Source organism: Diadema setosum, chromosome 21 (assembly GCF_964275005.1).
Source record: "Diadema setosum chromosome 21, eeDiaSeto1, whole genome shotgun sequence".
NCBI classification, from domain to species: Eukaryota; Metazoa; Echinodermata; class Echinoidea; order Diadematoida; family Diadematidae; genus Diadema; species Diadema setosum.
In genome coordinates this window covers 3,416,715-3,430,294 of record NC_092705.1, presented here as the reverse complement: position 1 = coordinate 3,430,294, position 13,580 = coordinate 3,416,715, and the positions used below count along the sequence as shown (strand labels likewise).

The following is a 13,580-nucleotide window of genomic DNA, read 5'->3' as shown; positions in this document are numbered from 1 at the left end:
TTCCACACATGGCAACCGTTTCTTTGCACCGCGAGCATTGTCGCTACATTCAGCTTTACTGCCACTGCAGACCATGCAAGTTTTTTTTTTTTTTGGGGGGGGGGGGGGGTTGGCATCAAAGAAGGGTTACAAAAATACACCATTGAGCTTGTGTTGCTGGAAGTGGAGTGGCCTCTGTTTTGTCATATCCATGCATGATTGGAAAGAGCAAAATTCAGCAGCATAGACACCACAGCTCGCCAGCTCTTAGGTAATCTTGTTCCATCGGCATCACTTGATTAATGCTCTTCCTCATGCTCCGATGTTGGTCGTAATCCTTCTCGAATTCTGCATTCATATTGCATCAGTCTGACTGACTGACTGACTGACTTAAAGAAAGAAAGAAAAAAAAATAGACTGTCGAAAAACATTGCATGCAACTACCATACCATTTTTTGCTTTTTCCTGCATGCTCGGCTGAATTCTCGAGACACATGTCCGGCTATATCGCACGGGGAACTTTGTACAGGTAGAAAAATAAGTTAAATTCCTATCCATATCTTACATGTACAAGTGTGCCAATATGCCGAGTCCTATTTACACGTAACACGGATTGTCGTCAGTGAAAAGGAGATGAGCCTTTTTTCGTCAGTCAGAATGAAAACTACACTGTTTTGTTGAAAGAATAAAGAGACATACAAACAAAAAACAAACAAAATGTCAGAGACGAGTCATTTCAAAAGAGTGTCTCTTCCGCGAATATCTAGGTTAAATATCTTCTGTTATAGTTTACACACAAAATAAAAAGTGAAGAGTTTTAAAAAGTTCACACACCCACTGAGCCCTCCCTAAGGCTTGTTACCGTGTAAGCCAATCGCACGACAAATGTTACTACATCTTCTCGTCCTCTTCCTCTCCCCGCACGTGACAAATTTGGCATGATTAACAGAAAGGTGTCGCATCGTCTCGCCTGCACTCCGCTCAGGTGCGCAACGACCCGTGACATTTCATTCCAAGGGTGCGACCGCGCCGTCTGGGATCCCTTATCCCTCCCCCCCCCCCCCACCTCCTCCTTCCAACGAGCAGGAAATTCTACCCGCGACACACATGATGCTCCAGAGCGAGTCTCACACGAAGAGGACCCCAAAGTTGTTGGATGAATCGATGGATGAATGGATGGATGAACAAAGAGATGGATGGATGGCTGGATGGATGGATGGATGGACCCGGCAGCGAGTGAAGAGGAACGGGAGGACACCCTCAGAAAGCTAGGGAAGTGGTGGCCTTTAGCTGTTGCCATGGTGATAGGAGGAAAGATGCAAGTCTGGGCGACGATGTGGCTTGAGTTGATTTCTTGCGTTCTGATGTTTGGGCGTGGCTCCAGTGGAAGACTGTATGGATGAAAAAACAAGAAGAAGAAAAACTTTAATCAATGGAGGGCAGTCTACCTGGAGCTGCTTTAGAAATTCTAAGAATTTTTACCTGGTATGTGAAGGAAACGGGCCATCATCATACCATACTTATAAATCACCTAGTAAAGTCAATGTTTCTGAACAGGAAGAATTGTATAGTCCAACAATCAAATGTATCTAGCAACCAACTCTATCCACATGTGTCTGATAGCTGATGATTGAAAATTTGCTACTCATCAAACTGAAAAAACAACAACTTACAAACATGATGATCACACAACTATTAGCCACAGAAAGCTTTATTGTATTCATTTTACAACATTAATCATACAATTGACCTTTGGTCAGAAGTGAAAAAAAGATACGATTTTTGGTATGAAGACATCATGAAGAAAAACTCTAAATTTGAGAACAAAATGATAAATAAGGGATTTTTTTTTTTGTCGGTGTGAGTGGAAAATCCATTCAGTTCCCCCCCCCCCCCAAGAGTGGGAAATATTCATCAGGTTCTTAAACCAGTTTTAAGATGGGATAACAATGTAATGGACACCATACCACAACTCTTTCATCCAAATGCACATGGCTGGTGCCAGCTCCAGTGGCAGTGGTAGCAATTGCTTAATTTCGACTGGGGTCGTCTCAGGTCACGAGGGAGGTAATTGCATTTATGACAGCGCACCCCAGATTGATTTGGACTTTCTGAGGGACGGACCTGTTCTCACCGGCGGCGGCAGCAGTAGCGGCAGTGGCACAACATTTCTCACAGTTTAGGGTTGCCCTGATGTCATGTGGCGTTTCCATTAGCCAACCACATTCACAGGACTTTTGTGCATGGTGATAGTGTGATGGTTTTCATAAAAAAGAACTTTATTGCAAAACACAAATATAGGAACCATGGCTATAAATATCTTTATCAAATAGTCTGCCAGTACCTCTGCCCACAGAAGTAAAAACAGGATGTAGCTGTTGCTGAAATTGATTTTTAAACGAGAATGAAGTGCAATGTTTTACTGGGGTGCTGTTCGTTATTCCGAAGGTTCGCTATTCCGAAGGTTCGTTATTCCGAAGGGTCGTTAATCCGAAACACGCAAAATCCCTATACCTACAGGTTCGTTAATCCGAAAATGAAAAAAGGGTTCGTTAATCCGAAAATTTGTGTTGTTATTCCGAAGGTTCGTTATTCCGAAGGTTGGTTAATCCGAAAATGAAATTCGGAACAATGAACCTTCTGAATAACGAATCTTAGGAATAAAGAGCCTTCGGAATAACGAACCTTCGAAATAACGAGCTGTAACATTATTCCGAAGATTGGTTAATCCGAAAATGAAATTCGGAACAATGAACCTTCGGAATAACGAATCTTAGGAATAAAGAGCCTTTGGAATAACGAACCTTCGGAATAACGAGCTGTAACCGTTTTATTGAAGCTCCAAAAAGGGTAATAGGGCACATTTTAAGCAAACTGTTGATGGAGGGTCATATCACAGAGTTTGGAAGATAGGATACAGAACAGAGTGAGGTCATCCACTAACTGACAGACAGATGTCATCAAATTTCTCAATAATTTCCAGGAAATAGAGTGTGCCCTAGTTTATTTTCAGCTGTACTTGGCACACACAACAAACTGAATGCCCCCCTTTTCCATTCAATTGTCTGAGTACAAACCAAACTGTCACAAATCTTCTCTTTCTGCATTTGGATGGAAACTGATGAAAAAAGAATGATTTATATTTTATATGCACAAGCATCAGATACTCTTTATTATTTGATTGCCCCCAGACACTTCTGTTTGTTAGAATTGGAGTATGGATTGGTTTTGATTGGGTTCACAGGTTAATGTATTCTGTATCTTATCTATGTTTAAATTATTTATCGTTTGCACATCAAGGCTAATATTTAACTAAGAAGATGATTTTGAAGTGAAAACCATGGTCTAAGTTTAGGCCACGGACTAAAAATAGGTAAGGAAATGACATACCTTACACATGAGAGTATCAATGCACCGTTATTTTTAGATGTCTGTTGGTGTGCACAATCTGTCACGCACATTCATATGTATGCACAAGAAATTTGCATAAGTCATGGACTAAATTTAAACCACCTTTGTGAATATGGGAAAAAGAGTTTCTAAATGGCTGGCACCCAAACATGGTGTTGAGATGTGCACATGCAACATACCCCATGTATAAAACAATGCTTGCGCACATACACATGTATGCACATTTCTTCAGGAAAAACATTGACACTGTAAGTTAGAGTCTAATTTCAATACTAATTCTTCCCGCACACAGCAATGGCTAGTCGTCTTCAATCCAGACACGTTTGACTTTGTGGATCATAAAAACTGGACTCCAAAGTGCGTGCATACCTGGAACATTGAAACTGCATAGAACGGCATTCCAGAGGGCGGAATGCTATTGCCATAGACCACTGCAGACTTAGGTGTAACTTTGGGAAACAGGGTAGGGAGGGGGAGGGGTCTCTGAAATACGTAGGAAGTCAAACTAACGGGAATAACCCTGCTTTCCTAACCCAGCTCCCCCCCCCCCCCCCACATACACACACACCATTCAACTTCAAGTTTGGCCTAGGACATGAGACCTACTGCGACCTTTGGTTCGACCTCATAAATAATGTGCAGCCTGGATCTTGGGAGCTGGGGCTGAATGAGACCGCACTGAAGTGAAAGATGGGGTCCTTCATGTGGGCTTGATGGGTGAGAAAGAGGGCTCACATTGCACATAATGCCATGCACATTCATGCTAAGCCTGGGAACAGCAGCAAAAAAGGGCAGGCACACTCACACACACACACACAAACACACACACACACTGCACATTCTTCCCATCGCATGACAAATAATGCGTGCATGATGGCCATTATTCATTACACACTTCCCAATGGACATTATATTGTATTTTGACGGGCAACAGAGAATGGTAGCTATGCTTCAGTCTTTCTACTCTCCCCCCCCCCCCCCCCAAGTCTACCATGGAAACCACCCCTCCCCTCCCCCCCCCCCCCTTGATAACCCTCTAAAGCACACAACACACCTCTCCACCATGTCAATTATCAGTCTACTGGCCAGCGATCACAATCATCAATCATACCATTACTATATTTGTGTGTGTGTGTGTGTGTGTGTGTACATTGTATGTGTGCATCTTCAGAGACTGTAATCAGTATTACTAAGAGGGTGATATCATAATTTTGAGTTGGGGGGGGGGGGGGGCTGCCCATCAAGAAAATATAGGCCTAAACAAAACAAAAATGGTGACAAAATAGCAATTTGAAGAAAAAAAAAATCACAATTTTGATTCTCATACCCAAATGAGGATGCAATGAAGCATGATTTCTCTCATATCCATCATGCTGTGCTGAATGCAAACCAAATCTGTATGTGTCATGGTGGGGGGGGGGGGGGGGGAGAGCGACTGCTCTGGAAGAAGACTTTCATATGTATTACAAGTGTATTTCTGGAGTCTTTACTTCTCAGAAAGCTGCATGGGAAATTATGCTAAATGATGTCACCGTCCTGAGTTACCGTCTTTGGGTTACACCAATCAGTGGTAACAAACCACCTACAATACAAAACCAAACCCCTGCAGAACGCAACAAAACTAAACTTCTTATCACCGAGTTGACAATAAATCACATTCCCATTAGATAGGCCCTAAAACCTCAGGTAGATCAATAGGAAGCAGTCAACCAAATCAAACATGGAAGTCAATGACCACATTACAAAGCCGATTTGGGCTACAAGAAAATGCCAAATGAAGCTTTATAACTCATGCTTTCCTCTCCCCCCAAGAAAAAAAAAATGAGGTCACACACAAAAGCATACACAAAGATATGCATTGAACAGAATCTGACTTCGCTATTAGATGCTACATCCATGTATAAATGGTCTCAGTAACACCCTGCCTCACTTTACACCATAAACACTGTACGAAGAATGACCCCATCACGCTGCACTCTTACCGGTAGGCCTATACAGTATGTGTTCCCGTAGAGCCCTGCATAAAAGTACACAGTATACTTGACATTGGAGAGAAGTCTTGGGTCAGGGGTAATATTACCAGGACACTAGACACACAGTCTCAGCACAGCCTGCTCACTGAGGGAGCCCTCCTTGTCCTCTTTTATTTTCACAACTCACTCCGATTACAATGCGTTGCAATCCAGGGGCATTGGATTCGCATAGCTCATAAGGCTGGCCAGCGTCAGTTTGCCCCAACAGGCTCTACATACACTTGTACATATACTTGGTGTACCAAAATTTTGTGCATGTGTCAAATATATAGGAGCCTAAATTCTGCAAATGCGAGCTAGCACCTTCATGAAAATTACTTATCATTTCCTTATGTAGACTGATGTTCTGGAAAAGCGAAACATCTGGAAAAAGCAAACAAAGAAAACCCCCCCAAAAACATTCATGGCAACTATGCCACTCAAAATTTGACTTATCTGCCATCATTTCACACAATATCTAAGAATACTCTCATGACCCTCTTGAGAGAAACCTGCAGTGAAATTTTGAAGACATGTTAAGGTTGTTGGGGGGGGGGGGAACAATCAAGCTCATGAGAGAGAGAGAGAAAGACAGGTGACACATCACTGACCACTCTTGTCTCACAGCGACCTCACGACGGGATTAGCAGCTTCTTAGAAGTCAGCGAAACCAATTCGGTCGCCCATGAACAGGCTACGCTACCCGCTCACCATGAACACAAACAACCTGCCCCTAAGACCATTGTGTTGCTGAATGCACGTGCCAGACTTTGCCTGCACTACCAGCCAGAACCAAGATGCCTTTTAAAGGCCCTCATCAAGTTTATTGTAAAACCAGAAATTTTCACTGCACGTAACTGTACATTTCACAAGGAGTCAAGATCCTTGAAAGTATGATGCACAAGAAAGTGTCTGTCTACAAAATCTTACAAATTCGTAAATCTTGGCAAATTTCTTTCTGATTTTGAGCAGATTTGATGAATCTAGCCAATGTCACCTAGAGTCTTTCTTCAACATATTAAAGATATACAGTGAAAGTTTCATGCTGCAAATGTTTCTGGTTGTACAACTACCCAAAATCACATATCAGAAACTACATGCATATTCATATCCATGGTCTGGTAGTGCACCCCTTTACTATAGCTTTGACTGCTGATGGTTTGTGTGTCAGAAAACGCACCTTATAACGTAAAATATTTTCCTTCATTTGAGCCCTCAGTTGTTCATTTACGATGACTGTTTTGCAATTATTTCAATTGTAGAATTTCCAAATGCCTCTGAATTTTTGAATTCATAAATGATTCTATAATTGGCACATATCTATTAAAACGGATGGTATACCCTGTAGTTTTGGCTGAGGTGGGGATTCAGGTTTTAACTTTTTGTGAGGTAATTAGAAGCCACTTCTGAAATGATAAAGAGCATACAATTCTACAAGGAATTCCATGTTTATTTGATGAAAATCGGTTTTTGAAACGGCTGAGATATCTAAAGTAAAACAAAGATGTCCTCATAAATGTTAGAAAAAATCATCAGAGAGCCATGTTATTGTTGTCAAACAACAACAACAAACACATTTTTGTGTTCATGGAACTAAACTTCCTTCATATCTCATTCATCACAGTCATCCATGGAATCCAATCTTCAGAGATCATCATTAAACATCAGCACGATCAATAGTATACACACCAGGAAATCACCTTATCTACACAGTCCACAATGGTCTTGTTTACTTATACACAATTAAATCAAGATACAATATACTGCAGCACTGATGCTTGTGGTCCAATGTTTGATCAAATGTCCAAAGGATGCTAGCAACTATAGGCCCATTCACATTTGGAGTGAAAACAATAATTTGTCGGCAGAATTCTAATTGGTGAAATACTGTGCGAACAGATAAACTATAAACATCCAGTGAGAACTACAATGTACCGGTACATATTGGCTGTACATTGGTGGTATTTCATGGCACGACTCGCACTCAAATCTCGTATTCCGAAGTTCATGCAAAGCTTGAATGACCGATCTATCAAAATACCAAGGTACTTCGCCATGTACTTTGTGGTGTATCTCCTGGTGTATTTTCAATGCATGTTACAAAATATCACAAGACGAATCACTGTGACATTTCACCTACGTGTGAATGTACCTTGTGTGTTTTCTCCCACCAGCTGATAAAACTTCCTGGCCTGTCCCGAATATTAAATATCTCCCTCACAATCTGATAAGGACACCATACTGCATGGGCAAACTATTTCTCAAATTTCACTTCTGCTAACAGCGCCGTTCTTAAAGTGGCACTTCCATCGATCCATCACAGGTACAAGTTTGTACGGCCGTCCTTAGAGAATCAAACATCGTGTTCACAGATCCGACGACTTTGCTTTCAATTTCTGGCTGTCCGGACGATGTGCTTGTAGAGTTCTGACAACAACACCAACAAAAGTTACTCTTACTTCTCTCCCCCTCCCCCCCTCCCCCCCCCCCCCCCCATGATCACACAGCCATCACACAATTGAGAATGGCAACAATGGAACCTCATTGCTTCTACTCCGATAATCATGGTATGGTGGTTTAAACATTCTCTCACAGTTGCGCACTATAAGTAAAGGGCTTCGTGCTGAGTACAGAGCAAACAATTTCCATCGAAGGAAATGGAAACTTAGAAAGTACAATTTCATGCCAAGTTTGGGTGGAGATTGATAAACAAGAGTGAAATAAGATTGAACAGAATGGTAGTGGCTTCAAATCAGATGTGAACTTTCAAGAAGAAAGTTATGGAATTGTCCACGTTTTCGCAATCATTGGTGAAATTGGGAGCAATCAAAAGTAATAATCTGCTGAGATGAAGATATTAATATAATGACTCTCCAATTGGTCTTTGTATACACACACACACATATACACAGACTCACTCGATATCATATACCTGTACATCGTGCTTTGCAGGGTGTTACAAGTGATAGACACCACTCGTTCACTTGCTTCGAGCAACCAAATCTAACTGATGGGCAAGTGAAATAAATGGGCTGTTGCCTGTTCACAGTATTTGGCTTCTTGCCCAAATGCCAAGTTGGGCAAGAGGAAGAAATGCGGAACATCAAGTAACATCCTGCTTCAAGTGAACAATAGCAATTACACAAGTTGAGAGGCCATGTATGTCGTAAAACCAGAAATTTTCTGTGCACAAATTTTTGCGAATTTCAAAAGGAGCCAAGATTCACAAAATCAAAATGCATGTTGACAGTTCTTGTCTATTCTATATGCATGGAATGCTAGTGGCATTTTTTTGCAAATTTCACGTGCCGAAAAGGCCACTGGCCCCAATTTGTGAAAATTTCATGTTGCAAATATTGTTTGTTTCAAGGTAGGCCTACACTTCATCTAATTAGCACATGTAGTTGCTGAAACACATGAAACCTAAATTCTTTCTTTATGGTTCATTATGAAACCACTAACATTCTGTTTGATTGTACTCCTTTTATCAATGCCAGATTGAATAGGATTTAGAAATTGCGCTCTTTGCACCCCACGCCATGAATCAAAACTTTATTTTCTGGCCCCCTGAAGTATTAACACAACGTGTCATGTAACATAGCCAAGGCAAGTACTGTGCATTTCAGTGAGTGCGAAGTCATATCAGGTTCAGACAGGTCGGAAGTTGCAGCCGACATCTATAGGCCGACGAGCCACGCGCAATAATTGTCCCACTGCACGATACGCGGGGAGGTTACCAAGCAGGCATCCATGCAATTTTCAGGCCCACGGCTGCCCGTCTGCACAAATCGCTCCTCCGACACGCAGATAATGAGACACAATTAAATGTGCGCTCAATTATCCCACTTTCATTACGCAGACATTGGGATTCAGATTAAATACACGGAGTCCACTGGGTGGGGAAATTACTGCACTGATGGCATGACTGTGATTGAGACATAGTGGACTAAGAACTCCTTTTTGTTGTTGTTTTCGTTCTTTTGATGATGTGTATGACTAAACTGAACATATAAGAAAGTAAACATTGCAAAGATATTTTTCTCACTAAACTTTTTCTTACTAAAACTGATGATCATTGACACAGTTGCCATAGCAATGAGAGGAGAGTATATCATGCGACTGCATTCCAGAGAGTGAAAAAAGGAAAGGAAAGGAAAAGAAGAAGAAGAAGAAGAAGAAAACACATGTTTTCTAAAAACAATACAGATGAGGGGCCAAGCAGATACCCTGCATGGAAATGGACACCTTCATCAGTTTCTAGCTGGCAGCCTCTGACGTCTTGTCTGCTCCAAGCGACTGCACATGACTCGAGGTGCGCGATGGTTGTTCACGCTATGCCTCTGCACGACAGATAATTTGGTGATTCGCTGCATCAAATATGAGCCAGTCCTGTTGCACACCCAACTGTCGACAGGTGAGTGGAATAGACTGGAAAGGTTCATGGAGGTGGAAGAATGGTGGAGTTTTGTTGTTGTTGTTGTTTGTTTGTTTGTTTGTTTGTTTGTTTGTTTTTTTTGGGGGGGGCACATGTGGAGACCGATTGATAAACAGATAGATAGATAGATAGATAGATAGATAGATAGATAGATAGATAGATGGATGGATAGATAGATAGATAGATATTGATAGTATAGATAGATAGATATGGAGATATTGATATTGATAGATAGATAGATAGATAGATAGATAGATAGATAGATAGATAGATAGATATATAGATAGGGAGGGATAGAGAGATATAGAGATATTGATATTGATATTGATAGATAGATAGATAGATAGGGATAGACAGATATAGAGATATTGATATTGATATTGATAGATAGATAGATAGATAGATAGATAGATAGATAGATAGATAGATAGATAGATAGATAGAGATAGATAGATAGATAGACTGATAGACAGATAGATAGATAGACAGACAGATAGATAGATACCCAGGAGGAGGGAGAGAGTGAGATAGATCAGGGAAAGAGAAGGATGAGAAAACCAAGATGGCCGACACAAAAATTACTTAGTGGCTGAAAAAACAACATTATCTTACCCACAAGTCCCCTCCTCAGTCAAGGGCAGACCTAAAAATTGTCTCCAGAACTTTTGCTAAATCTCCCCCTCCAATTTATGCTGCCAAACATTCCCATATCACTTAGCTCCACCCACGAATATTACTGCTCCAGACACAGGCAGTACCTTTGCCAGAATTTTGGCTCAGGATATTTGTGTTTTTCTGGCAATCACACAGTCCGTAATGTATCTTTTCAAAGACACTCCTTTGCACAAGGATACAGTCTGGCAAGTCATAGCGAGGAAGTGGATTCTGTTGACGATTCATCATTTAAGTGTTATCGGCAACCCCATCAGCCCGTGAACTTCCATACCGAAGGTCAATATCGGCAAACAATCGACTTCAAATGGACGATGGACAGATCCAATCAGTGCGTCTGCCACAGAAAGATCAATACCCACATATAAAGAGCCAGTGGACATGAAATGTCCTTAACCGCTTCAGAATAGGGAGACCTTTTAGGACCGACAAGTTGCAGGTATTGATTTTGTACAGTGGGATCTTCTTTCTCTCTCTCTTTCTTTCTTTCCACGAGTCTACGTACACTCTACACCGCCACCCCTCGTAAAACACAACACACAATACCAGTCGAAGGGCTCACATTTCAAGGCCTCAAAATTTGTTGAAACAAACACCAGTTCACGTTTTCTCCATGGGCCGAAAGACCAACATCTGCAAATTCCCAGAAATTTTTCTGTGTAGAGTGCAAGAAATATCAGATTAGCATATGATGCTGCAAGTAAAACTTTCTTTTTTTTTTAGTCGGGGAGGCAGTATTCTTCCATTCAGCTTTGTGAAATTATGCAAACACACAGGACACATATCCTACAAAAAAAAAAACAACAACAACACACACACACACAAAACAGTTAAAGGGATCGTATAGTTTGGTTGAGAACTAACTTTGGGTTATTAAAATTTTTTGGTGAGATAAATGAGAAACCATTTACGAAATATGAAAGAACATGTAATTCCAAGAGGAACTCAATGTTTATTTGATGAAAACTGGTTTTGAAATGGCTGAGATATCCAAAACAGCGTGATCCTAATAAAAGGTGGGACCCATCTTTTATTATGATCACTTTGTTTTACTTTGTTTCTGGATGTCTCAGCCATTCCAAAACCAATTTTCATCAAGTAAACTTTGAATTCCTCATAGAATGGTATGGTCTGTACTATTTCATAAGTGGTTTCTTGATATCTCGCAAAATGTCAAAAGCCCAATTCTCATCTCCACCAATACTATACCATCCCTTTAAAAACAAAACTCATTTCAACAGGCTAGCCATCAGTTGTTACATTCAATTATATTGTATCTAATATAATATGTCTCCAAGACAAAAGTATCCCTAAGCAGCCGACAGATGATACATTATTATGAGCAAAATAACATAAAAAAAACAAAACAAACAGGTACAGGTATGGTCATTTGAGAATGGCAGAATAAAACAAACATTGAAAAAAATATATTTGATAAATGGTTCTTTTGGGAAATCAAATAAAATCAATTTAGTCATGTGACAAAGCTGCTTCTCATCTTTCTGGTAACTGATCTACCACTTCCAGCAACTTAAGATTCCCTCCGCGGTACCACTGCTTCCGCTCAAGCTGGCAACACTTTCTCATGCCTTTATGTCCAGTATTACAGAACAAAGTCTGCGTCTGCACACATATCCAGAGATACATGTACATGTAGACTTTTTTTTTGTTTTTTTGCTCCAATACTTTTGTGTGCAAAGCATAGAACTTGTAGTACAAATAAGTAATAACTGTACCTCAAACATTTGATGAAGAATGCATTTAGTGCCATCAGAACTCTACATCGCCCTATTAGTTGATCAGGCCATGTGGTATAAAATTTCCTTGTTACTTTGAAGTCTTGAATTTGAACAAACCAAATTTGTGTGTTCCATTGAAGAAGTAATTCATCTACGTAGTGTTACCATCAACTCAAAACTGTTATCTGTGACTCAAATGAGACAACTCTATCAACATATAGTTCAAGTATGATTATATGCTTTGGATTTGTTTGTTTGTTTTTTCAACATTCCAAGTCGAGTCACAATTTCACCTACATTGTAATTTCTGTAAGTTCCCATGATATGAATGCATGCAGCAGAAAGATAAGCCATGCATTATTATGAGATGACTGGAGAAATGTGTAACGGAATGTCAATGCTCTTCTCAATACCGAGTCTGTTGGTCAGCTATTGGTATTTTGAAGAATGCAGCACTTGGTACCAATAGCGCCCTCTTTTAGCAATATTTTGAAGGGCTTATTAAGGGGGGGGGGGGGAGTAAATTGTATCATTTAACCCAATGACTCCAAGGTAATGATCGGTATTCTCCATAGATGTAATGCATGGCAGACCCAGTTCCAGTAATCAGTAGGTCATGACAATGGGCCAAAGGGGGCCGGTGAAGCTCTACTGACCACATACAATGATAAGGACACCACTGAGGGCAGCATTTATTTCTCCATTATCCTCCCACAGTGCTACTACCAGCCATTCTGGAACCTTCTATGGCCCTACCACTAATGGCTGGATCATCTGAACCATACAATAATGAATGGGAGATAATCCCCTCATAATCCCTAATTACCTAGAAGGCTCTGCATACCTCACCTACCCCACTTCCTCTCAGTGAGACTTTAGTGTACATTCAAGCAAGGTCGAAGGTTAGCTGAATAGTAACAACTTTGGCAGTTCCACGTAGTTCATCCTGGGCTTTCTGATCGTCCTATAAAGTTATCCAAACCACTAAACACACAGACATTTGAACAGAACAATGCCATACCCAAGGCCACAAGACCAAACCAACCAAATGCTGGCCTCATTACATTGTATGTGTCATGTAATGAATCTCATGAGATATTGTATCACAGAAGTGTTGTAACTCAGTAAATCACGAGAAAATGTTGGCACGGTTTTCCTCCTCTATTACCAAACATCCTCAACATTATCTAAGCCTTTTAAGTTAATGAGCCATCGCACTTGTGGGTGACTGCTTAAAGGCGCATAGTCCTGGTAGTGTAGAGGGCGCTGTTGATGATACTGCCGATCACCATTAGCATTGATAGAAAGATTACCGAAGTTGAGCTGTCATCA

The 13,580-nt window shown here is 40.7% G+C and overlaps 1 protein-coding gene across 1 annotated transcript in view; it reads right to left on the bottom strand.

Moving 5' to 3' along the window:
- Positions 1–1,211: 1,211 nt before the first annotated feature.
- Positions 1,212–13,580, bottom strand: part of LOC140244300 (ras-related protein Rap-2b-like) — a 56,926-nt gene continuing 44,557 nt past the window's right edge. The window contains exon 2 of the mRNA XM_072323943.1: positions 1,212–1,370. The gene's annotated coding sequence lies outside the window, so the exon portion shown is untranslated. The remainder of the gene's footprint in view (positions 1,371–13,580) is intronic.